The sequence below is a fragment of the Muscardinus avellanarius genome (assembly GCF_963383645.1).
Source record: "Muscardinus avellanarius genome assembly, chromosome: 10".
NCBI lineage: Eukaryota > Metazoa > Chordata > Mammalia > Rodentia > Gliridae > Muscardinus > Muscardinus avellanarius.
In genome coordinates, this window is record NC_137796.1 from 39,806,064 (window position 1) to 39,833,620 (window position 27,557).

At 39.2% G+C, this 27,557-nt stretch overlaps 1 pseudogene across 1 annotated transcript; it reads left to right on the forward strand.

The window, feature by feature from the left end:
• The first annotated feature begins 611 nt into the window (after positions 1 to 611).
• Positions 612 to 26,326, forward strand: LOC308269324 (kynurenine/alpha-aminoadipate aminotransferase, mitochondrial-like; annotated as a pseudogene). Its single transcript has 13 exons — positions 612 to 705; positions 2,139 to 2,307; positions 3,174 to 3,306; positions 6,880 to 6,954; positions 9,338 to 9,545; positions 11,732 to 11,797; positions 13,577 to 13,668; positions 14,325 to 14,413; positions 16,401 to 16,462; positions 18,023 to 18,087; positions 20,211 to 20,317; positions 24,604 to 24,705; positions 26,285 to 26,326. The product of its transcript is annotated as a kynurenine/alpha-aminoadipate aminotransferase, mitochondrial-like (transcript).
• The last annotated feature ends 1,231 nt before the right edge of the window (positions 26,327 to 27,557 follow it).

Genomic DNA, 27,557 nt, shown 5'->3' on the forward strand with positions numbered 1-27,557 from the left:
AGGCCAAGAATTTAGCATGGCAGTAGTCTGAGCAGGTACTAAATGCTCAGTTTGGGTAGAGTGCGCTGGAATGCCTGGCTGGGCTCAGCTTCAAGAGCTCCCTGCAATGGACCGAAGTGACCACTAGATGGTACTCGCGGACTAGGATCGTGACGAACTTCTGGTCCCTCCAGGAGCTCCTTTGCAAGATCTGCGGTCTGTGCATAGGCCAACCAGGACGCAGTGCTGCACACACTCCCACCCTCAAGACCCAGGGATTCGGGCACTGGTCGGTCCGCGGCCAGGCCTCCCCGGCCACGCCCTGCGCGCCAAGGGCCTTGACCCTGACAGAGGTGCTGGGCTGGAAAGGGCACAGCCAAGCACAACCGGCTTGGGCCGCCGCGGCAAGGACATCCCCTCTGCGGTGGACTTTGCCCATCGAGCCCACTGCCGCAGGCCTACTTAGGATCCAGAGACCGAAAGCTGCCCGCAGCCTGGGTGTCCACTGCGGGCGGACGACTAATGGTGGTGCTGGCTCGGTGACTAGCTAAGAGACAGTGCTTAGAGCAGCTGTTTGGTTTCTGTAGTCCTGAGCAAGTGAAGAAGGTGCTGGGTTTTGGACTATCAGAGTCATGCATTACGCACGGTTCTTGACTGCAAAGAGTGCAGCCAGAAAGCCTTCTCCCATCCGAATCATGAGTGAGAAATGGGTGAGGTCCTTGCCGGGTATAGCTTGCCTCCCAGAGTATCAGTACCTTAGGGTCACCCCCTGGTGGCCTCTTTTTATTCCACAGGACTGGGAGCCAGGCTTTGCGAGCAGAAAAGAAGTAGGTAGACTTTTGTTCCCAAAGAACTCAGGCTGGCACTGACATTTCTGCTGGAGTAGAGGCGGAGTGGTGGGAAGAGGGTCAAGCCGCCTGCAGTGGGGCGCATCCATCCTTAGAAGGGAGCTGCGAGGAGATGAATACCACCAGTAAGGGAAACGTTACTCTACGTTCATTTTCTTCTATCTTAGTTCATTTGGGCTGCTTTACCCAAATACTGCAGCTGGTGTTTTAGAAACAGCAGAAATGTATTGCTCACTGTTCCGAAGGCTAGACGTCCAGCATTAAGGTACCAGCTGACTCCTGGGAAGGCAGCTCCTCATAGATGGTGTCCTGGAGCGCTGCGCTGCAAGGGGGCGTTTGTATCCTCCCATGCAGAAGGGGGCAAGGGTGCTCCTTCAGGACTACTTTCTTATTTATCTTTTACTGGTGCATTGTAATTGTGCATGATAGTGAGATTCGTAGTTATACATTCATATATGCACATTATGTGACTGCGTCTGTTTCCTTCCTGCAAGGTTAGCTTTTTTTCTGCCTACTCCCTTTCTACCACTCTGCTGGTCTTTCCAATTTTCATGGGCTTCCTTTCTCTCCTTTCCTTTTTATCTTTTTTTTTCCCTCTCCTTCTTCCACATATGAGAAAACATGTGGCCCTTGATTTTCTGAGTGTGGCTGCATGATGTTCTCTAAGTCTGTCCATTTTCTTGCAAACAGCATAATTTTGTTCTTCCTTATGGCTGAGTAACATTCTGTTGTGCATGTATATCATTTCCTTTATCCATTTATGTGTTGACAGACGCCTAAGCTGGATCCATAACTTGGCTATTGTGAACTGCGTTGCTACAAACATGGGCATACGTGTATCTCTATAGTATTCTAACTTTAATTATTTTGGAAAGATACCCAGGATGGTATAGCTGGGTCATATGCTGGTTCCGTTCCTACCTAGTCTTTTGAAGAACCTCCATACTGATCTCCACAGTGGTGCTACCAATTTACAATCCCCCCAACAATGTATAAGCATTTCTTAGCCCCCACATCCTTTCCAGCATTTATTATCGCTGGTATTCTTGATGATTCTTGGGCTTTTCCTTTTAAGCACAGCCTCCTGGTCTAATCACCTCTTCAAAGCCCCCATGCCCTAATATTATCAGGTTGGGTGTTAGTTTTCAACATATGGATTTGTGAGGGTGGGAAGGAGGCCAACATCCTCTCCCTAGTATATTTCACCATCAGAAAGTATGAGCCTTTATAAAGCGTTGACTCTAATACACACATGATTCATTTTAACGATCTTCATTGAAAGTATTTTTTTCTTCTCCATGTCTATCACAGCTGACAAAATCAGCAAGGCACCAAAATCCCTCATCTCTTTGGCTGCTAGATCTCCAAATCTGAACATGTCCCCCTTTAAGAGTGTTATTATCACAGTAGAAAATGGAAAATCCATCCAGCTTGAAGGAGATCTGATGAAGAGAGCACTTCAGTATTCTCCAAGTTCTGGGTAGGCTGTCAACAGATATGGGCGTTTGGGGGAGTTATTTTTATGTCCCATCGATAAAGTGACTTGTGCCTTTTTAATGAAGTGTTCAGTGGTGAGGGAGGTTAGGGTAAGACTTTTCAAATGCTAATTATGAGCAAAAGGGTTATGAATTTCCTAACACTTCTCAGCAACTGTGAAAACTGAAAAAAAATGGCTAGATAAAGAATCATTGTGGGAGAAAGGAGGAAATGAATGGGCCAGGAAGCCGCAATTTTAAGTCTCTGGGCCATCTTCTAATAAGTCTGTCCCCTTCTAAATGGGCAATTATGTAAATACACTGTTTTCATAGGTTCAAATGTCTTTAATTTCTTCAAAGCAATCTGAAATACACACTTTCTTTAGCTGGTTGTCTCCAATGATAAAGGATAGTTCATGAATTTTATAATTGTGCTTTATTAAAACTTTGCTCTGTGATTGAAGAGTATATTGAAATATGAGTGTGTGTAATTATAATTACATAACTAATATGTAATTATACATAAGCTTTTCTTTCCATGATACAAAGAACTTGCAGAGCTTAAACTTCTTCTTAAGGAAAACATGGAATCCATTACTCAGTGAATGCTCTGGTATATTAAAAAAAGACTTAATATTTAATTAAATGATTGACTTTGTATGAATTCTAGCTGATTGAATGTATGTGAATTTCCTAATCTCTGTGTCTATTGCCTCATCTTTTAAATGAAAATATTGATTCCAGCAAAAAGCATTTTAAGAATTTTTAAATTAAATGCCTAATGGATTTGGTGCAAAATTATCGTAGATTTCCTGTCTACTATCACTATGATTATTACTACTATAAATCTAAAATATATTTTATGCTTTAGAATTCCAGAACTTTTATCCTGGCTCAAACAGTTACAAATAAAATTGCTTAATCCACCCACCACCCATCATACACCCAGTCAAGGACAAATGGATCTCTGTGTCACATCTGGCAGCCAAGATGGTCTTTGTAAGGTAAGACGGAAAGACAAAGGTGGTCAACATGCAGAATCCAATACTTTCCTAAATATAGTCATCTCTCACTCAACCACAAGAAGATGGTGTTTTGTGAGTCTTTCTTATTTTTACCTAAAATTGTAAAGAGGAAACTTAAAGTCAAAACATGGGATGGGAGAGGTGTACACATGAAGATATGTGGAAATATTTAGCAATAATAATAGTATTAATACTTAGGTTAATCTACTTATACTTCCCTCTAGTTTCCCTTATTGTGAACATGAAGACTTTCATATATTACCTGCTCTTAATATCATTTACCAGCCTGATTTTTCTTAAATTCAAAGCATGTGATCAATGACCCAGAGCTATGAGTCATTAAACCAAGATTCCCACTAAAGGAGTACTAAACACCTACAAATAGCTTCATGAGCATTACTCAATTTTATCTGGCTCAAAGACTCAGGTCTCATTTGATTTCTACCTATACTTATAAAATTTCAATATGTTTCTTAAAGTTTTTTAGAGGACAAATCCTCACACTCCTGAGATAAAACATTATTCCTTTGTGTGCCTTTGTGCTTACTACTGCTTGCATTTTCTCTTCCTCTTAACTGTACTTCTCTAGATGTATCTGCAGATGTTCCTCAACTCACAATGGGAGCTCATCCTGATTAAACCCATTGTAAATAGTCAGAAATGCATTGAATACACCTGCCCTACCGAACATCACAACTTAGCAACACAGTATGCAGTAGAATTCTATACTCTACATAGAACAGAGAGTTTCGCTTGCTTTGTCCTCATGATTGCTTGACTGACCAGGACCTACAGCCGCCCAGCACCCTGACTCATACCACACATCATTAGCTCTGAAGATCAATATACAAAATCCAAAGGATTGTTTCTACTAAATGTATATCACTTTCACACTACTGTAAAGTGTAAAATTTGTAGTTGAACCATTGTAAGTCCGGAACCATCTGTATATGTCTATCTCTAATTTATCTGCTCTCTCTCTCTCTCTCTCTCTCTCTCTCTCTCTCTCTCTCTCCTCTCTCCCTCTCTTTCTCCCCCCTCCCACTTCTGTTAGTTATTCTATCTGCCTTTTGATGGGTTTCTAGAACCCCACATAGGTAACTACCTTTAGGTAAATCCCACAACAAAGAGGCCACACCCATACTTCTGATTAGTTTCATCTACTTGGTTTCTTTTCAGTCTTCACATCTAAATTAAAACAGGACTGATCTTTATACATCAGAGTAGCTTTCATTTTCTTTCTTATTTTGTGAAAACTCATCTGGTTCACTTTAATAGTTAAACTATCATTATAGAATAGTGGTACCAGGGATGGAATCCAAGGGCATTCCATCTCCTAGCCACACCTCCAGCCCTGTTTTATTTTTATTTTTAAACAGACTCTTCCTAGGTTGCTGAGTCTCACTACTTTCTGGAACTGTCCTTGAACCTATGATCCTCTGGTCTTAGCCTCCCCAATACTGAGATCACAAGTATGTGCCACCACGCTCAGCTTTTTCTTCCTCTTTTTGTAAAAGTAAAAGGATTAGCTACCGTTTGAATTTCTTCTTGAAGAGAAACATTTGTGATTTTATAGGTTGATATATATTTTTTGTTTTGGTTGTTTGTTTTGTGGTACTGGGGATGGAATCTAGGGGCTTTCTACTTTTGAACTATATCCCCAGCCCTATTTTATTTTTTATTTGAAAACAGGTTCTTGCTAAGTGGCTGAAGGCCTCACTAAGTTTTTGAGGCTGGCTGCAAGCCTGAAATCATTCTGTCTCAGCATCTCAACTACCAGGATTATAGGCATGGACTACCATGTCCAGCTATGGGTTGATATTTTAAAAGTCTCTTTCATAAAATTATTTTCTTAGCAAGTTATATGGAAATATGATCAAGACAGTATCTTCTTTGCTACAATATCAGTCATATCAATAAAGGAAGATGGTACAAGTAGCCAAACTACTTGATAACACATTATTTATAGACCTGCTTATTACAGGAGTGTCAGTGGAAATCTGGTTTAGTATTTTTTCCACTTTTCTCTCCAGGGCAGATGCCGTTTAAGGCTCCTGTGTTTCAGCATCTATGAAGCAGTACTACCTAAGAAAAAAACAGCTTTTCCCTTTTAAATAGCACCATGCCCACATCTCTCTAGCTCAATAGCAGAAGTCTAGGAGTGTGTGTGCGTGTGTGTGTGTGTGTGTGTGTGTGTGTGTTGCCAGGGAATAGAACCCAGGGGCATTCTACCTCTGAACTCCACTCCCAGCCCAATTTTTTTATTCTTTGTTTTGAAGCAGGGTCTCACTAACTTGTAGAAGGCCTCATTTTTTAGCAGTTCTTCTTCCTCACCCCCTACAGTCCATACCCATGCTCTGTTGGGTTTCCTTTCCTAAAACCCTACGCACCAACGCTCTTCTTCATGTTCCCCTTCCCTCCCCAGGGTGAGGCAGTAACTTCACGAACGTCCTAAAAACTTCCCAAACTTTCACGTGTGTTTCTGCTCTTCTCTTATTCTCTCACATTGCAACCAGAGTCATTTTTTATCATTTTTCCAAAATGCATGTCTGATAATGTGACTCTTCCTCCCAACTCTTCTTAAAATTCTCACTCACCTCCCTTCACCCGAAGGCCCAGACAGCATGGCTCTGCCCACTTCTGCCAGGTCTGTCTCCACCATTCTCTTTATGCCCAACCTTGAGTCCCAGGTTCTTTCTCAAAATGTTCCTACTGTCATCCCCAACGCCAGCTCATCAATTCCTCTGGGAAGTCTTCTCTGAACTCCCAAGTCCCCACACCCCGCCATGAGTTCTCAGGACGTTGCTCCTGTACTTCATAGCACTCAAACATTGTCTTCAGCGTGTATCTGTTGAGTACTGTCCAGCTATCTCAGAAGATTGCCGATGCCATGTGAGTTAGAACCACATTATTTTGCTCATCATTGTATCTCCAGTATCTTAGACTGGCCTGAAGTAAAGTAGAGATTTAATACAATTTCCAAAACATGAATTTTTGGAGGCAAAGCAGTTATGTTCTTTTTCACTGTACCCTCTGACAGAAGTGGGTTTGAAAGCCAAATATAGACTGTATCTACATTTGATACAGATACAGAATGTATCTACATCTACATTTGTAAATAATGTAGATGACACTCCAATTTATGTATTGTCTGTGACTGCTTTCCCACTGTGGAGACAGAGACCCAGGCGCTATAGAGTCGCAACACAGACAGTTACTATCTGGCCCTTTACGGAAAATTTGCTGAGTCCTATTCACTCAAACAAGAAAATAAAAGCAAGCCGGGCGTGGTGGCACACGCTTGTAATCCCAGCATTCGAGAGGACCACAGTTCAAGGACAGCCTCAGCTACTTAGTGAGGCCCTCTTAAACTCAGTGAGACCGGGTTTCAAAATAAAGAATTAAAAAAAAAATAGGGCAATGGGTGTAGCTCAGAGGTTGAATGCCCCTGGGTTCCATCCCCAGACCCTCAAAAAAAAAAAAAAAAAGGAGAAAAGCATTTCTGAGAATGGTAACAATACTATCCAAGCTAACCTATGCTTCTTTTCTTAGGTATTTGAAATGACCATTAATCCTGGAGACAATATTCTCCTAAATGAACCTGTTTATTCAGGAACACTTCAAGCTGTGAGTACACATTTCTACAAAACGGCATCTTTCTTATAGTCATAGGGGAAGTTTTGCAGCTTGAGAATTATCTGTCCACCAAAAAATAAAATAGTATTTTTCATCTATAAGCAGGAGAATCTTAAATGATATATATGAAAAAATGTTAAATGCACCCTCTGTTTCAGCTGGGTGGGGTGCCACATGCCTATAATCCCAGTACTTAGGAGGCTGAGGCAAGGGGATCATGAATTCAAGGCTAACTGCATACATAACTTAGCGAGACCCTGATTTAAAATTTAAGGAAATAAAATAAAATAGGGCTGCAGTTCCATCCATTTCCCTGAAAATGACGCCTAAGTGAGATTAGTCAGGCACAAAAAATAAGAAATCAGATGCTTTCCCTAATATGTGAGAGTTAGGGAGAAAAGAGGAGCAAACAAGACAACCTAAAGGAGGAGAAAGGAGGGGAGAAGAGGAAAATCTCTAAAGCACACAATGTACTTAAACATATCGAAGTCAATCACTAAGCCAAGCAAGGGAGGGAGGGACGGGGAGGGAATGGGGTGGGATTTGGGTAGGGGTTAAATCAGCGATGAGTTCATGTTTGTACACACAAGTTTTTTACCCCAATAAGTTGTATGAATATAATGCACCAATAAAAAAAATAAAAAAAGAATAACAAAAATAAAAAATAGGGCTGAATGTGGAGCTCAGAGTTAGAGTGCCCTTTTAGTTTTATTCCCCAGTACTGAAAAAAAAATTTTTTTATGTATAGGCACTAAAATTAGGTTGCAAAAAATCATGTTCAATTTTCTTAGTATTTTATTTGAAATGTGACTTAGTTTATAAAAAATTGATTTTATTACTGTTATTACTATGTGACTAAGTATAACCATATCATGTGTGAATTTAATATAACTCTGAACTAATATAGTGTAATTAGGACTTTACACTTCTGGGTTAAATCTGTGAGACTATTAACATAAGAAGGAGAGACTGGCCATCTATCTGGCTCACTTCCTTGCAAAGCCAGGTGGCAGTCAGTTCTGTTCTCTGTGGCTTGTAGCTGGAGCGGTTTATTTCTTCCACTCCACAATCACGAAACCACTGCAGCTCTGTCAAATGGAATCTTCTTTGCCAGCCCCAAGCTGATAGAGGATCCTGTGCTTGGGACATTACCAACCTAGGAGCAGAAGAACAGAGACCTAGAAAAGCACAAGGTTGATTTATAAAGCTTCTGCTTAGAAGGTTCGAACACATATCACTTCTATTCACAGTTGATTATCCAGAGCAAGACACATGACCAAGGTAAACATGAATGGGGTAAGGAGGTATAATCCTTCTCCTAGAAAGAGATTGGGGGCTGTTGAACAACCATGGAATTTACCCTAGGAGAGCAAGCAGTACAATATATAACCTCAACACTCTGGAGCTTGGAGCTGAGTCCAAGTTTATATGTTTTTATGTTTTAAAGGTGTGAATAGTAGTGCTCTTGGTCAGTATTTTTCCTTTTCTTTCTTTCTTTTTTTTTCTTTTTTCTTTCTTTTTTTTTTTGGTACTGGGATTGAACCCAGAAGTATTCTACCTCCAAGCCACACCCCCAGCCTGTTTTTTTTTATGATTTGTAAACAGGGTCTCACTAGGCTGAGAGCCTTGCAAAGTTATAGAGGCTGGCTTTGAACCTGTGATCCTCCTGTCTCAGCCTCCCAAGTACTGGGATTACAAACCAAGCCTGTACTACCACATCTGGCTTGGACAGTATTTATTTTTTATTTTTATTTATTTATATTTTTGGTGGTACTAGGGTTCCTGGAAAACCTTCTACCTCCGGGCTACATTCCCAGATATATATATATATATATATATATATATATATATATATATATATATATACACACACACACACACACATACATACATACACACACATATATATATACATATATACATATATATACACACATACATATGCATATGATATATATATATTTTTTTTTTTTTTTTTAAATTTGGAAACAGGGTCTCTTAAACCAGCGAGGCTGGCTTTGAACCTGCACAATCCTCCTGTCTCCACCTCCCAAGCATGGGATTACAAGCGTGCGCCACCACGCCCAGCTTTGGTCAGTATTTTTTAAAGAACAATGACACTTTTTCTTTTCTGGTACTGAACATTGATCCGAGGTGCATTCTACTACCAAGCTATTCCCCGGCCCTTTTATATATTTTTATGTTTTTATCAAAAATAAGATCTTGCTAAATTGTAGAAGTTGGTCTTGAACCTATGATCTCTCTGTCTCTGCCTCCCAAACACTGGGATTGCAGGCATGCACAACCACACCTGGCCCAATGGCATTTAAATTCTGTATTCATGCCTGACCTGGATCTCTTTTGTACTCTGCAGCTACATCCCCTGGGTGCCAACATTATTAATGTTCCCAGTGATGAATACGGGATGATTCCAGGATCCCTCAAAGAAATACTTCTAAATGGAAGCCAGAAGATTCAAAAGACCCCAGAAAAATACCCCCAAATTTCTTTATACTGTCCCAAATGGCAACAATCCTACTGGGAATTCATTGACAGGTGACCGCAAAAGGAAAATCTATGAGGTATTTTGAAAGAATGTGTTATATGGTTATGTTCCTGTTTCTTTCTTACTTTTAAAAAGAGTATTATGCAAGTTCCCTTATTATCTCTATCTTTCAAGAATGATTATTTTTAATGAAAGGACCTCATCTATGCCAAGAATCCTAATAAATTGAGACAAAATAAATTGCAATGTCTTTTGTTTCTGAGACTTTTTTCCTTTTCTTAATTGATGTTTTAATATAAAACAAATAGCATTCTTGGCCTGATTTTTAAATATTTGACCCCAATTTGATTTTTATTATTTTATATTTGTGTTTTTAACTCATCTCTTCTGCTTTCTATTCCTTCTTGTTTCAGGCTACAAAGAACTCTTTAAAAATAAGAGGTGTGCAACATCTTTCTTAGGTATCTACAATCCTAGCTTCTCACTCTAAACATTTTTAAGTAACAAATATATATTAAGCTATACTTAAATATTTGAAAAATATGCCTTTTGTAAAGTTTCCTTTCTGCACTTCACTGTGCTCCCTAAACTCTCTCCACATATGACTTTTTAAATAAGTGCTACACTCATGTTAAACTATATAGGATATGATCATGTGTTATATAATCATACACAAGATTCCAAGAAGTTCCTTTTACTGGGAAAATATAGTATCAAAATATTTACTTATTTTTTAATTCTTCCCTGGCCTCTCTCCTGAGTTCTTCCTTCTATTTACATGCTCTCCCAAGGTGACCTTTTCCAGTTCCATGGGTATAAATTCCACTCTGCAGATGAAGGCTCCCATACTACCCAGTCCTACCTCTTCCCTGAACTCCAGATTTTTGCCTCCAAATTTCTACCTGATATCTTCACATAGATATCTAATAGCATTTTATATATCCTGACCAAAATGGAAACCCTAGTTTTCTCCACCCCCATTCCAAACCTCTAATCTACAATCTTTCCACACAGTGTGTCCATGAAGAATAATCCTTCATCCCCCTCTTTCCTTTTTCTCCTCTCCAACTCCCACATCTCCTCCATCCAATGGACTTCACCAGCAAATTTATCCAAACCCATTCAATTTTCTCCACTACCTAGCCCCATATTCTAAGCTACCACCTGCCTTCACTGCAATAGAAAACAGCTGTTTCACTCAGCCTTGTTGAAGTTTACCCGCAATCTCTAACCAGACATTCTTTGTACAGCACCTGGTCATGTTTCTGGGTGTATGGTAAATGTAAGCCACTCTTCTGTTTATCCTGTTTATCATCTCCTAGTGGATTTCCCTCATGGTTATGATATAAATTCCTTTATCTCCCTTGCAATGCCAGGTGGCGCAGTCAGCTCTGTTCTCTGGCCTTTTCTCTTATTCTTGTTATAGCCTTCTAGCTGAAACCATGTTGGCTTTCTTTCTAGCCCTTAAACATGCCAAGTGTTTTGTTCACCCCAGGATCTTTGCTCTCATCCCTCACTTTAGAGTCTTCATCCCTGATATTTGCACAACTAACTTATTCCCATCATTATGAGCCCTCATGCTACCTTGTCAGGAAAGACTTCCCAGTGCTTCAACGTGAACACGTAACCCGTTTCACCCTCTCAGATGTAATCTTATTTAATGTTCTGCCTAGAATTCAACTCCTACCTCCCCACCTTCAGTCATCATGCTCACTGCTGTGACCAAAAAATCTTGATGACAACAATTTAGAGGAAGGAAATATATTTGCTCACTGTTCTGGAGATTTCAAGATTTCAGTCCATGTTAGGTCAGCTGAAGTCTGCAGAGTTCAGGGCATGGCATGGGAAGTAAGGGAACACAAGAGCCCTTCTTTCACATCACAAGAGCAAGGGGAGGAGGGGCCATAGATAATACCCAGTACCACACCCCAGGGATGCTTTCTCAGCAACCAGCCCTGCCTCCAACCTGGCTGTCTTATATATGTGAAGTCTATGGGGGCATTCTAAATCCAAACCATAACATCCACCTAATTTCTCTTCCTTACCCAATGGTTTATGCACAGTCTGTCTTTCCGACTAGAATATAAATTTCATGAGAACAAGAGTCTTCAGTACTTCATTCATCTCTAGTCTTACTCTCTAGGAATAGCAGGCACTCAGTAGCTTCTCAATTGATTGGGCAAATAAATACAAAAAATTATGCCAAATGGTTTTAATTTTAGAATGCTGCTAAGAAGTAAATGTGTTACTTTAATCTTTCAGCTTGCAAGACAATATGATTTCCTCATAATAGAAGACGATCCTTACTATTTTCTTCAGTTCAACAAGGTAAGTGTCAGTGTGAACTTGGTTCACTATTAGAAGATAAATTAATCAAGTTATTGCACTGTGTTTGAGATCAGCCTGGGTGCTGAGTCAAAGTGACCCACTCATATACTGAAATTGAATGAATTATTAATTTGCTACCACTTCCAGTTTTATCATGCAATTAGTGATTTTCATTGTTGATATTATTGATCTTTCTAGAAATTGCTTACTTTCAAAATAGTAGCTGGCTCCCTATATGGTGTATTTAGAGTAAGTCAGACTGATAGTCTTGAATTCCAAATTCTAACTCCTTAAGAACCAGGGACACAAAGCTGGTTTTATCTTGGGTATCACCCTCAGCCTCATGGTACCAGTTGACCAGAATGATATTTAAGAAGGGCTGGGAAGCTGTATTCAATATGAAGAAGCAAGACTGTTCTCAGTTAATATAGTTCCTTTTGGATACAGAAGAAGGTCTTACAAGCAGAATGCTATGTGTTTGCAACCCTATCATTTATGCCCTGAATCTTATCTTCAGAATAATGGGCTCTTAAATCCTTCCTCACTATATATGCAGGCTGCTTTCCCTGATTCATGCTTCCTAAGGGACTGGAGTATTTGTACCAACTACCAATGCCCTATTACTCAAAACCTACCAGTTTATTTGCTCTTAGGTCTACAAAGAACATATACTTGAGCCCTTGCCCCCTTAAGTCTACTGAGAAGAAACACAAATTCTGATTTATCTGTATGTCCAGCCAGAACATCATTTTTTCTCCCTGTCTTCCCACCCTCAGCATAGCTATGAATCCTTTTATCATTTCTACCTACTTTTGAAATAAATCTTGAACTGAGTGTGGTGGTACATACTTGTAATCCCAATACTTGGGAGGCTGAGATAGAAGGATTGCAGGTTTGAGAACAGCCTCTGCAAGTAGTGAGACTCTAATCAACTAGTGAGACCCTGTTTCAAAAATAAAAATAAATTGGGGCTAGGAGTGTAGCTCGGAGGTAGAATGCCCTTGAGTTCAGTCCTCAGTACCACAATAAGTAAGTAAATCCTGAAGTCAATTCATATTGGCTACATTTTTAATCTTCATTCTCATATTTTTTTTAATCTTTTTTGTTGGGTCAAAAAAATAAGCATTATCTAAGCATTCCTGAAGGCTGCTTTATTTATTTATTTATTTATTTATTTATTTATTTATTTATTGCGGGTCTGGGGATGGAACCCAGGGGCATTCGACCTCCAAGCTACATCCCTTGCCCTATGTTTTTTATTCTTTAGTTTTGAAACCAGGTCTCACTGAGTTGCAGAGGGCCTCACTAAGTAACTGAGACTGTCCACGAACCGTGGTCCCCCAGTCTCAGCCTCCCGAATGCTGGGATTACAAGCGTGCACCGCCACGCCTGGCTATGTCTCTCTTTATTTAAATTATGCCCAAATAAGTTTTTCTTGAGTCTTTCCTCTAAATCTATTAATCCTGAATTTTAACCTTAACTTAGGACAAAGAGGGCCTGTTTGTGGTTTCTCTAAATTCATAGTAATGGCATCAGGAGCAAACAAGGAAATCAGTGAGTGTGCTTAGCAAAAGAGTCATAAAGATGGGCAGACGCTAGTAAAAAATAAATAAAAATAAAAATGCATGTGTGTTTCTTACCCTGTGGTAAATGGTTGAGACAAAGCTAAGAGAGATTAGTGCTGTTGTATTATAATCCATGCCTTCTCTGCTGTGTACCAAGTAACTCCTAAGTAACTAAGAGTTCACAGATCAGTGTTAATTTTCTTCCCATTTTAAGCCCTGTGAGCCAACATTTCTTTCCATGGACGTTGATGGGTGTGTCATCAGAGCTGACTCCTTTTCCAAAATCCTCTCCTCGGGGTAAGGCCTGTATCTCTACCCGGAATCTCGCCTTACTACCTTCTAGTAAAAAAAAAATTCTTCTCATTTAAGATACTAATATTCCACTGGCCTTAAACCACCAGTTTGATTTTCTAATATGTTTCTCTTTTTTTTCATGTCTAGTAGTCAGAAGATGCTTGGCCATTAATCTAAAGAGTTTGGCCATTAATCTAAAGTTGTAGAGGAACTAGTTAATGATTTGGGTATCAAAGAATATTTAGAAGTTCTTTAGTCATATGTGTGTGGGCATTCTACCCATGAGCTATACTCCCACTCCTTTTTATTTATTTATTTTTTTGAGACAGGGTCTCATTAAGTTTCTGAGGGCTTTGCTAAATTGCTGAGGTTAGTCTCAAACCTGCCAGCCCCCTCTCTCAGCATCCCAAGTACCAGGATTACAGTACCATGCACCACCATGCCTAGCCAGTCTTGTATTATTTTATAAATGTATACTTAAACTTAAATTTGTATTTGGTAGAAGAAGTAGTCAGTTTTGTTAGAATGTTTTTATTTTCTAGATCCATTTGATTGAAATCCATTTCTAGTCCTGGGGAGGTCATGTCATCTAATGAAATAAGCCAAGTGTGATATATGTTGATTGTTCATTTGTATTGTTACTGAGCCTTTTCTCTTTTTGTGTATAGTAGGATTTATAACTGGTCCAAAAACATTGATAGAGAGAATTGTTCTACACACACAAGTCTCATCACTGCACCCCTGTACACTGTCACAGGTAAGCACAATAGGATTAAAAAGTCAGAAGCCAGGCATGATGGCATACACCTGGAATCCCAGTACTTGGGAGGCTGAGATAGGAGGATTGCAGGTTCACGGCAGCCTCAGTTACTTATGTGAGGCTTTCTGCAACTTAGTGAGATTATGTTTCAAAATTAAAAAAAAAAACATATAGAATAGGTCTGGGGGTGTAGCCCAGGGGTATAATGCCCCTGGATTCTGGGGATAATCTCCAGAACTATCCCCCTAAAATCAGATTCAAACAGAAATCAGATTCTGGCAAGTAAGATTAAGTTAAAGCGACAGGGAGGAAAAAATTGCTGATGCTAAATCTCTAGTTCCAATGCAGACTGAATAAGAAAACCAGATAACACAGGTACTCTAAAAGGCAAATGAAAATTGAATTAGCCCGATGTCACTGCGCCTTGACAATCGGGGTATTGTGCTCATCTTGTGTCCCTAAGAGAATTCAAAAATACTGTGGAGTCTGGCATGGCGCTGCACGCCTGTAATCCTAGTACTTGGGATGCTGAGACAGGAGGATCACAGATTCGAAGGCAGTCTCAGCAAGTAGTGAGACTCTATCGACCTACCAAGACTCTGTCTCCAAAATAAAAATAAAAGCAGGCTGGGAGTGTTGCCCAGAGGTAGAATGCCCCTGAGTTCAATCCCCAGTACTCCCACCAAAAATAAAATCACTGGAACTGAATTTGGTGAAGTAATATTAACTGTAGCTTTGTTGTGTTGGAGCCTCTAATGAGGGCAAGAAATCCAAACCCGTCTAACACTTCACTGCCCACCCCCACTGCACACCGCCGTCCTCTCCCACAGACACTAGTCAGAATGCATTTTAATGAAAATGAAGTCAACTTAATTTGAGAGAATGTGTAAATGTTTCTCAAATAATTTGAGAAATTACTGAATTTGGAAATTATTACAATCATGAGAATCAGATCTTAAGGACAGGATTGTTATGTAAGATCTGAAAGTAAATATAAAAGTTTGTATTTCGTAGGATACTGGTTTAATACTTTGCATTCTGTAAAGTGCCAATGTCTCCATGTTTTACCACACTGGGGACTTTCCCCATTTTTCTTACTATCTACTCCCAACTAAAGTTTACTATGCATCTGTAACATTTACAGCTTTCATTTTAAATTAAAAAAAATCTCTAAATATATTATAGAACTTTATATCTTTTTGTTTTGAGCTGGAAATGTAGCTTAGTGGCTGAGCATCTGCTTAGTAAGTGCAAGGCTCTAGGTTTGAGCCCAGCATTGCCAAAATAAATAAATAAGAGAATACCATATACATATATATATATATATATATATATATATATATATTTTTTTTTTTTGGTGGTACTGGGGTTCCTAGAAACCCTTCTACCTCCGGACTACACTCCCAGGCCTATTTTATATTTTTATTTGGAAACAGGGTCTCTTAAGCCAGCGCGGCTGGCTTCAAACTGAAGTGATCCTCCGGTCTCTGCTTCCCAAGGGTGGGGATTACAAGCGTGCGCCACCATGCCTGGCCAAGAGAATATAATGTTTTTAATATGTGTATTTAGAGAGGAACTTCAATCTGGTAACCAGTGGCTCAGATCTGGAACTGGACAATCTGTCTTTGAATCCGGACTCTGTGACTAGTTGCTAAATGTCTGAAAAATTAATCCTCATGCTTTAACTTTTTTATCAGTAAAATAGAAATACTCTGCCTAATAACTGGGTGATTATATTAGCCCAAATCTATTAATATATTAAAACAGTGCCTGGCACACAATATGTACTTTATAAATATTTGTTATTTTTACTAATGTTATTGGCATAGTTTTAATTAACATTTATTATAAATCACTGACTGGTTGAAGCTAGGTTCAGCTTATCTTTGCATAGTGGTTTACATGTAATCAGGAGTAATTTCTGTCTATGATTTACAAAAATAAACACTTGTAGAGAGTAAGCCATGATGTTATTCTCTTTTAGCTCATGGTATCACAGCTTCTACAGCAATGGGGAGAAGAGGGCTTCCTGGCTCACATAGAAAGGTATTGGATCATTTGTTTAAATGTTTATAAGCAAAATAGGAGCCAGGTAGACAAAGTACAGAGAACCCAGTATCGATTTCTTATTCTCCCTTCTTAAGTATCCCAAGATAGACGATAAGAACAGTATTTGAAGTCTAAAGCCTGTTGACTTTAGTAACTCCTCACCTAGAAAGTCCTCGCAGAAGCATCCAGGGTACAGCCTGAAAGCAGTCTCCACCCACAGCCAAGGTAACTTGAAGTCCTTACTGGGTTATGTCACTGATTTAGAGGAGAAACTACCCATACACATGTTTATTCAATAAGCCATGTATTGTAAGGGATACAATGACACAGGAATTTTCTCAAGTCTAGATGAGTGAGGAAAATTTTCCCAATCAGTATAATGATGCAAGCTATGAATTATTTTGGTTATATAAATTGGTACATCCTAGGCCATTTATAAATAAGGAGAAAAGAGCTATTATTCTAATTCCCAGACCAGTGATTCATTAATTTTATTTTCTTTGATCCTGAGAGCTCTATAATCCTGCAGATGACAATCAATTATTTCAGACAATACAAAGATTGTTCCCTCTGTGTTCCATGTTTTACATAGAAAAAAACTTTTTTTCTTTGTTAATTTTCATTTTTTAAATCACAGTGGTACATACCCAGGAGTGGTTTAGCCAGCTCATATGATAGTTTCATTCCCATTCTTCTGAGGATAATCCACACTGTTTTTCAAAGTGGTTGCACTAATTAGCAATTCCACCAACAGTGTATTAGAGTTCCTACTTTTCCACATTTTGCCAGTACTTGTTGTTGTTTGTGTATCTACCCAAAAGAATGGAAACCAAACTACCAGAGTACTGAGAGTAATGCATGCATATCTATCATTATAGCTGCATAATTCACAATTGTCAAACTATGGAACCAGCCAAGATGTCCATCAGCAGATTAATGGAATACACAACTATGGAATATGTACACAATGGAATTTTACTCAGCCATAAAAAAGAACAAAATTATGTCATTTGTAAGGAAATGGATGGAACTGGAGAATGAGATCAGTCAGTCACAAAAAGTGAAAAGTCAGATGTTCTCCCTTATATGCAGAAGCTAGGGAGAAATTGGGTCATAGAAGGAACTTAAAAAAAAAAGGAGGAACCTTAGATGAGTGAAGAAGGTGACCTAACTGAAGGAAATGAGAGGGAGGAAAAGGAAACACCTCCATGAACACAATGTACATACACAAACTTATCAGTCAATCACTGTGCTGAGCATGAGAGACGGGGGAGGGAAGGGGCAGGAATTGGGGAGGGGCTAAATGAGTGCTGTGTACATATATGCCTTTACCATCCTCATCTTCATCAAGATGCATGATTACAATGCACCAATAAAAAATAAATTACAGTGGTAAAATATCACTAGACAAGTCACTCAGATATGCTCTGTTCTCTTATCGAGGGTTCAACACTGTAGTCAAGATAGAAAGCAAATACTGATCATCTAAGTTCCAGAGCCTTTTGTTTCTGCAGTCAATGGACTGAGCACATCATCCTCATTGTTTTCTTCTCCTAGGGTCACTGATTTCTACAGGAACCAGAGGGATGCGATCTTGGCAGCTGCAGACAAGTGGTTAAGTGGTGAGTGGAACGCACACCTGTCCTTATGATGGACAATAACAGCTGGGGCAGGGGAGAAGCACACAGTCTTGATGGGAAACGGCAGTCTGAGAGTATTCTTGCCAAAAAGATGTTGCCTTGTATGAACAACCTCACAAGAAGCATTCTCTGAACCTCGGCATACTTCCACCTATCTCTGTTTGACTGTCCAGTAGGAGGATTTGTGGTTCTAACAGAAATGTAGTCTGAGCCACACGTGGTGGTACATGCCTGTCATCCTAGTACTTGGAAGGCTGCATTAGAAGAATCACAGGTTCATATCCAGCCTCAGCAACTTAATGATACCCTGTTTCAAAATTAAAAATAGAATAAGGTTGAGAATGTAGATTAGAGGTAGAATGGCCCTGGGTCAATCCCCAGTACCAAAAATAAAGTCTAAAAATGAAGCAACAAAAATCTACTTGAAGTTAAATAGCATTCATCTTCAAAAAAATTAGTATTTCAAAGTTTTGTTCCAGAGAATATATTTTTCAAACTGAACTGTGTAAAGATGAGCAGTAGAGTCTATGGATTATCACTCATTATAATTTTTTTTGTCTTTTAATCATTTACCTCATTTATCTAGCTATCATCAGTTAAACAATAGGATGTTTTAGATTTTTGTGTGTGTGGTGTGTCGTGGTGGGAGAGAATACTGAGGTTTGAACCAGGGGCATTCTATTTCAGAGCTACACCCACATCCCTATTTTGTTTCTTTTTTTTTTAAACTTTGAAACAGGGTTTTGCTAAATTGTTGAGCTCCTTTCTAAGTTTCTGAGTCTGGCCTCAAATCTGTATTCTTCCTGTCTCAGCCTCCCAAGTACAGGTATGCACCATGACACCCAGCTTAGGTTTAGTTTTTTTTTATGGAAGAAAGTCATATAAAATACCTGGCCTTAATTATACCATAAAGTGCTTGTCAAAAGCCACTTTTGTTAAGAAAAATAATAAACCAAAAATCTTTCTTATTTCTACCATATCTTATTCCCTACAAAGTCTTGGTAAAAAAACAAAATTATCTGTTTGATAAGAAGACTGTTTTACCACTTCACACAGTAGCACTGAAGAAAAAGTTTAAACCAACAGTAAGTTTTTTTTTTCTTCAAGATAGTAATTAGCAGCTGGGAATGGTAGCACATGCTTGTAATCCCCGCGCTTGGGAGGTGAAGACAGGAGGATTGTGCAGGTTCGAAGCCAGCCTCGCTGGCTTAAGAGACCCTGTTTCCAAATAGAAATATAAAAAATAGGTGTCTGGGAGTGTATCCCAGAGGTAGAAGGGTTTCCAGGAACTCCAGTACCACCAAAAATTAAATAATAAAATAAAATAAAATAGTAATTAGCCAGATGCCTCAATCCTAGTCCTTTGGAGATTGAGATAGGAAAAATGCAAGTTTGAGGCCAGCCTGAGCAGCTTAGCAAGACCTGTAACATCTTATGGAGATCATATTTCAAAGTAAAATATAGAAAAGGGCTGAGGGCATATCTCAGAGGTAAAATGCCCCTGAGTTCAATCACCAGTCCCCAAAAATAGAGATAGTCATTAAAAATAAAATTAATAATTAATTTTTTCTTGGGTCTCTTATCCTAATACTCAATGAAACATAAAGCCAACAAATGCATCTGAATCTTAGGTGCCTGCTTTCAAAATTAATTACATTCTGATTTAAAAAAATTCATTGGACTTCTAAACAATTGCAGAAAATATAGTATTTACTGAAACAACAGGAGATTTGAGAAAGACTTGAAGAATCCTCTTTTAAAACTGAAACAGCCATATGTGTCTGAGGTGTGGTCAAATTGTGTGAAGAAGAGAGAGGGAGTAGATTTCTTGCTCTCCACCAAAACTGGTGACAGTTGTGACATTTGTGTACAAAGAGCGCTTCAGGCTCCCTACCTACCTCTCACACCATGCTGACTCTCTGAAATAAACCCAGAATATTAGTTTTTAGGGCTCTAAAGTTATATTTTCAAAACTATTACGCCTAAGGTACTTTTGGGGGGAAGTACTAGTTTTCAACTAGTACTTAGGGCTTAGGTCACAGAAAAAAAAATGTTTGCTCCCATCAGCAAAGCCTTTGGAAGATGTTCATTCTCTCTGGCTGTAGGTTTGGCTGAATGGCATGTTCCCATTGCCGGCATGTTCCTGTGGATTAAAATTAAGGGCATTCCTGATGTAAAATGGCTGATCGAAGAAAAAGCTCTTAAGAAAGAGGTAAGACTGGGAAATGGGTAGGAAGGGAGGCCTATAAACAAGTTACTCATTTTCTCTCAAGTGCATTTTTACTTGGATGATGAAAAGAGATAGTTTTCAATGCTCTCCACCCAACCATGAACATCTAATGTTAAGCATGTCATGTCATTATTAAGATCGTAAGGCATCAAGGCATCGAGGGTTTACATAGTTACTCAGCTGGCCTAGATTGGTAGAAATGTTGTCATTCATCTCAACAAATGATTAGCTTGGTGGCTAAGAGGAGTCTGGAGAGATTATCTTTGGATTTGAACCCAACTCCACCTTATAGACATGTGGCTTTGGGTAAGTTTCCCTCGGTGTGCTTTATCTGTAAAATATGAGACTGACACACTGCCTACTGCGCTAAGGAGGCACCTATCTGTAAAATAGAAATAGGGAGGATCTTTCTCTCTTAGGGTTGCTATAATTAAAGACCTATCTGCATAAAACACTTAGACTAATACTTGGAACATAATACATGCTCAAGAAGTGTAAGCCACTAGTATTTGAAGTAGAGGGATGTTTTTCCTGATTTTGAAAGGTTGTATTCCTATTTTTTAAATTTTTTATTGTGTGTGTTACTGGGGATTGAACTCAGGGACATTCTACCTCTGAGCTATACCCCAGCATTATTTTATTTGATTTTTTATTTTGAAACAGTACCTCACTAAATTGCTGAGGTTAGCCTTGAGCCCATGATTCTCCTGTTTCAGCCTTCCAAATACTGGGATTATAAACTATGTACCACAGCCGGGCATGGTGGCGCACGCTTGTAATCCCCACGCTTGGGAGACTGAGACAGGAGGATCGCCTCAGCTACTTACTCACTTAGTGAGACCCTGTTTCCAAATAAAAATATAAAATAGGTCTGAGAGTATAGCCCAGAGGTAGAAGGCCTCTGGGTTCCACCCCCAGTACCACCAAAAAATAAATAAATAAAAAAAAATAATAAACTATGTACCACCATGCCTGGCTGTAATCCTTATTTGTTTTTTATTTAAAATTAACTCATGTAGGGTTTGTTTTTTTCCTTCTATATTTAAGTCATAAATCAACTGATATTTAATTTGCAGACATTGATTAAGCTGATGTTCAGGCTGGTCTTGAACCTTCTATCCTCCTGTCTCAGCCTCCCAAGTACTGGCATTGCAGGCATGGGCCATCATGCCCGGCTTTCAGGCATCTAACTTGAGTGCAGGACTCATGCTTATGCATTGCCCTAACCCTAGTACCTCCCCTTTCCTTCCTATCCTCCCTTCCCCTGACCCCTTTTCTCTACTAGTCTCTCCTCTATTTTCATGACATCCCCTTTGATTGACTTTTTCGGTCTTCCAAATATGAGAGAAAACATATGACCTTGACTTTCTAAATCAGACTTATTTCCTTTAACAGGATGTTGTAAATTTTTGGAGTCATCTTATTGGCCTGTTTTCTCATGTTTTCTAAAGTCTTTTATTTGGACATCTGTTGAGATGGATTCCTCTTCCTCTTTTTATCTGAGGGCTTTTTAGTGAGTTGTTATTTATTTATAAGTAAGCCCTTGAGCCAGGCATCATGAAACAGGAAGATCACAGATTCGAGGCCAGACTCAGCAACTTAAAAAGACTCTGTTTCAAAATAAAAACAAAATAGGAATGGGATATAGCTCATAGGTAGAATGCCCTTAGGTTCAATCCCCAGTACCACCAGAAAAATAAATAAAAAACAAGTAAGTTTCTGCCTGGTGTTATATGTTAGATTCAACACATCCAGTAGGTCAAAGTGTCCATTTCAACCACCAGTACCACTTTGAAAGGAGAGAGTAACCACCAGTAACAATGAAAATTTAAAAGCAAGCCATTTTTCAAAATATGCTGTAACAGTTTAGACTAGTGGCCTATACCAGTCTTTTATCCAAAGAGAAACATAGGTAGAAAGACAAAGAATATGCTAAAAAGATTAAGCATTAATGGTAGTCTACTAAGTTTAATTGGAAGAAGGATAAAAATAAAAAGAGAAAAAAAAGAAATGGATGGAGAGCAAAGAGACAGAAGTAGAAAGAATGAAGGAGCAAGGAGAGAGATAGAGATGGAAAAAAAAGAGAAGAAAGGAGGCATCAAGAGACTGTCTATTGTAATCCCAGCATTCGGGAGGCTGAGACAGGAGGATCGCGGTTCATGGACAGCCTCGGCTACTTAGTGAGGCCCTTTGCAACTCAGTGAGACCCTCTTTCAAAATAAAGATTTAAAAAAATAGGGCTGGAGGTATAGATCGGAGGTACAATGCCTCTGGGTTCCATCCCCAGTACCCCCCCCCAAAAAAAACCTAATTAATTGACAAAATATATGAAATCAGACAGAAGTCTGACAAAACAGAAAAGGTGGGGAGGCACCAGAAGTCAGTCAAGATAATTCAGAAACTGTTAGAGACTTGGGCTTCTTCTTTCTGAGATTTTAGAAACAGAGGCCTTTCTTTGGAGGGTTTTGATTTTATAATCTCCCAACGATGAGGAAGTCGGTGTGATAGAAATATTATGCTGCAGTATTTTGTTTCCCATTTGTTTCTTGTTTTGTTTTGGTCTTGGAGATTGAGTCCAGGGTGTTCTACCTCTGAGCTATACTCCCATCCCTATTTTATTTTTATTTTTACTTTGAAACAGAGTCTGGCTAGGTTGCTGAGGCTGTCTTTGAACCTGTGATCCTCCTGTCTCAGCCTCCCAAGGACTAGAATTACTGACATAAGCCACCAGGCCAAGCTCAAGCTGTTTGTTTATTTTCAGCACCCAAAACAGCAAAACTTATTAAGGGAGCTCCACCCTTTTCCACTTCAGGTGGACGGGGGCGCTTTGTCTGCCAAGCAGATCAGACTACTGGTTTCAAATGAAAGCACCTTTCATTCGTCTTGGCTACGGACAGATCAATGGGCATCCACAGTCACCTTGACTGCTCTGATCTTCTCGCCAGCATGTGGTACAGTCTCACTCCTGTGCCCAAACCCCACTCACTGTGGGGACACCCACTGATCCAGTGACAAGTAGAGCCTAAGCCACTGGTTAGTCTTGGGTATTTAAAAAGCAATATACCAAGAACAAGACAAAAATAAAAAGCTAAGCATGGTGGTGCAGGCCTGTAATTTTAGTACTTGGGAGGCTGAGATGGGAGGATTCACAGCAACTTAGCAAGGTCCTTTGGCAACTTAGTGAGACCCTGTTTCAAAGTATAAAACATGGCTTGGGGTATAGAGCTTGGAGGTAAAATGCCTCTGGGTTCAAACTCCAGTACAAAAGAAAAAGGAAAGAGAAAATAGAAAAAAAAATGAGAAACATATGCAGGGATTTCTAGTCTCCTGCCTGGGAGTCCAAACCAAGAGCCTTTTCCAGCTGGGGCTGCGCCCGCCTTGCTTCTCTCTGCTGGGAGTGCAGGACTGTCTCTCATGTCAGCTCAGCTTCCCATATCAGGGCCTAATTTTTGCTTAGATTGTGAATTTGTTGGACAAAGCAGCTTCTATTTTTCTGTGTGGGAGAATGTGTTTTGGCTCAGTAGGAAGGGAGCCTCTCTTCTCCCACTGAGCTACTCCATACCAGGTGCCTGGCTACTATCTATCACTTTTATTAATTCTCTTTCTATCCTAGAAATTGATATTTGGAGTTTTTACCTGTGTGCTAGCTTACTACCATGGACATAGTTTTCCCATGGTCTTCCTACCGCAGTTTGCTGCTGCAAAAGGTTCTTTTAGTGCAAACTTGGGGAGCTACAATGATATTGTGGGTTCCTCTGACCCACCATTTTTTCTCTCCTCAGTGTTTTTGCTTTTATTTATTTATTAATTTTTGGGGGGTGGTACTGGGGATTGAACCTATGGGAATTCTACCTCCAAGCTACACCTCTATTTTATTTTTTATTTTCAAATAGGCTCTTGCTAAGTTGCTGAGGGTCTCACTAAATTGATGAGGCTGACCTTGAACCTGTAATCCTCCTGCCTCAGCCCTCCAAGTACTGGGATTACAGGTGTGCACTTCCACATCTGGTTCTGTGCCTTCTTTATAATTTGGAGAAGATATGACCTTGGTCATATTTGTGATACACATTTTTTCCAGTTCCTATGCATTTAGTTTTGTGTATTGCATGACATAGGTATTTTTTGTATAAATTACTTTTTCTTTTGTGCTTTTATTAATTACTTTTGTTGTAAAGTGTCCCTTTGTACTCTGAGATGAAAGTCCACCTACAGCTTCTTTTAGGTTTTCTTTAGTGGTACCTCACTTATTTTTCCGCCATTTCTCCTAGATCTTAATGGTTCCTGGGAATGCTTTCTACATCAATAGCTCAGCTCCCAGACCTTATTTCAGAGCTTCCTTCTCTTCAGTTTCTCCAGAACAGATGGATACGGTGAGTGCTGTTTCCAGAGTAACACTAGCTCTCAGCTCTGGCTCTTGGTGCATGCATTCACTGTGTAGTTTAGAACATTGTTTAATGTCTTCTTGTGTTTTATTTATTTATTTTTTTATTGTGGTACTGGGGTTCCTGGAAGCCCTTCTACCTCTGGGCTACACTCCCAAGATACCTATTTTTTATATTTTTGTTTGGAAACAGGGTCTCTTAAACCAGCGCGGCTGGCTTCGAACCTGCACGATCCTCCTGTCTCTGCCTCCCAAGCGCGGGGATTACAAACGTGCGCCACCACGCCCGGCTCTTCTTGTGTTTTATTTATTTATTTTTTATTTATTTATTTTTTTGTGGTACTGAGGTTCCTGGAAGCCCTTCTACCTCCGGGCTACACTCCCAGACCTATTTTTACATTTTTATTTGGAAACAGGGTCTCCTAAACCAGCGCGCGAGGCTGGCTTAGAACCTGCGCGATCCTCCTGTCCCTGCCTCCCAAGCGCGGGGATTACAAGCGTGCGCCACCATGCCCGGGATTTCTTCTTGTGTTTTAAAAAGCAGTTCTTAGTGGATCCCATTAAATGCCCCCTTTTACTTTGTTGCTAGACTTCAGTAGACAAACTGGACTAAATTTAATTAAAGTTTGCTATCTTCATAAATAAGTTTTCATAATCTACTGATCGGCGCTAGGAGGTTAACAACATGTTCTCAGAAAAATCTGCTTCCTTCCTTCAGGGAATTGGCATGAATGAAATGCACAAATTCATGACATCCATCAGACTCTTTTTCTGAAGACCAAAGCATCATCAAAGATCAAATCGATTAATATTTTTTGATTACTCACAGTGTAGCTTTGATCAAAATAAGCAAAAAGCAAAGTCCTAAGAATTGAGAATAAAAATTTTAAAAAAGAAGAGCTACACATTAACTGGAAGAGTTTATATTTAACCCTGGGATCAACATTTGGGGCCTGCTTTTTCTTGCTTTCTCATGTCATTAAATGCTACTTTTCAAGTTTTCTCTATGGCCAGACATGGCGGCACACGCTTGTAATCCCACTACTTGGGAGACTGAGACAGGAGGATTGAAGGTTCAAGGCCCCAGCTACTTAGCGAGGCCCTCTGCAACTAGTGAGACCCTGTTTCAAAATAAAGAATAAAAAAAATACAGCTGGGGGTGTAGCTCAGAGAAGATTGCCCCTAGGTTCCATCTCCAGTACCACCAAAAATAGTTATCTCTGCTTTTAGATATATAAATAGAGTTGGACAGTTGAAACTAAAATTTAGTAGAATGCATTTGCAGGAAAGAGTGTTTATGAAAATATGAAATGTGTTGTGGATAAAATAGAAAATGATAATTAGGAGGGCTATAAGAACCTAAACAAATCCTGGAAATCTGATGTGCTAATACCTACATATTTTAGTAGATAACTGATGGCATTCTTACCCAGAAAAGGTTGGTACCGAACATGACTCTTTATTATCTTAACCCAACCTCACATGAATACTCTGAATTTTTAAAGTTATGTTGGGCTCTTCCATAGTAACATCCTAATTTTATCAATTCTTGTCTTTTTCTATTCCAGGCCTTCCAGAGATTAGCCCAATTTATAAAAGAATCTTTATGAAGAAATCAAACTGTCAGAGTACTCATGGATTTTTCCAGTGATTTCTGTGTTTTAGCTGGAGGATATGATCATTGGAGTTACATTTTATAGACCAGATTTCATGAAACAAGTCACATCTGTGCCTCACAGTTTAATTAGAAACTTTCAAAGTGCCTCTAAATCTATTAGATTGTCAAAAAAAATTGTAACCCATTTATACTTTTTAAGTAAATTTCAATCTGAGCAAAAAATTATTTTTTCTTGGATTTTATTGTAAAGAACTCTCTAGCTGCTTTATGATGTCCTATCAATCTTTGAGACCAACATTTTACATTAATTTATTTTGAAATCTTAAGGAAACAATTACATTCAAAATTGCATATAATTTGGTGCTTTCTATTTTTAGGGAAATGTAATGAGAGCTTATAAAAATTTTAGTCATTTGACCATTATAAAGAATAATTTAGTAAGAGTGTCATAGATATTATGTTATGCTAAGAAATCCCTTTAAAATATAATTCTAGCCAGGCATGGTGCCATATACTTGTAACTCCAGTACACGGGAGGCTGAGAAAGGAGAATTGCAATCTTGAGGACAGCCTCAGCAAATAGCAGACTCTCATCAACCCAGTAAGACCCTGTTTCAAAATAAAAATAATATAGGACTGGGGGTGTAGCTCAGAGGTAGAATGCCCAGTGCCACGAAAATAAATACAAATAAATATTAAATCCTGAAACTACTGACAGCACCAGACCTATTAATTCTAAATAAAGAGTGGAGAACGAGCTTAGGAAAAAAAGGAAAATAAATACATTTTTCTTCATTTTTTTTCTTTTTTTTGCGGTACTAGGGATGGAACCCAGGGGCATTCTACCTCTGAGTTATACCCCCAGTCCTATATTTTTATTCTTTATTTTGAAACCGGGTCTCACTGAGTTGCAAAGGGCCTCACTAAGTAGCTGAGGCTGTCCAAGAACCGTGATCCTCCTGTCTCAGCCTTCCAAATGCTGGGATTACAAGCATGCGCCACCACCCCGGCTTTTCCTCACTTTTTAAGATCTTCATTCTCCTATCTGATTATTAATGTTATATATGGTCACCTTACATTTTCTAACAAGAAAGCATAGGAGTAAAGTAAAAGCCGTTCACTAACTCACCTCCACCAATAACTACTCTGAGCATATATCATTCTTCCTATAAGAATACATACACACGAGCCAGGCACAGTGGTGCACACCTGTAATCTTGGTA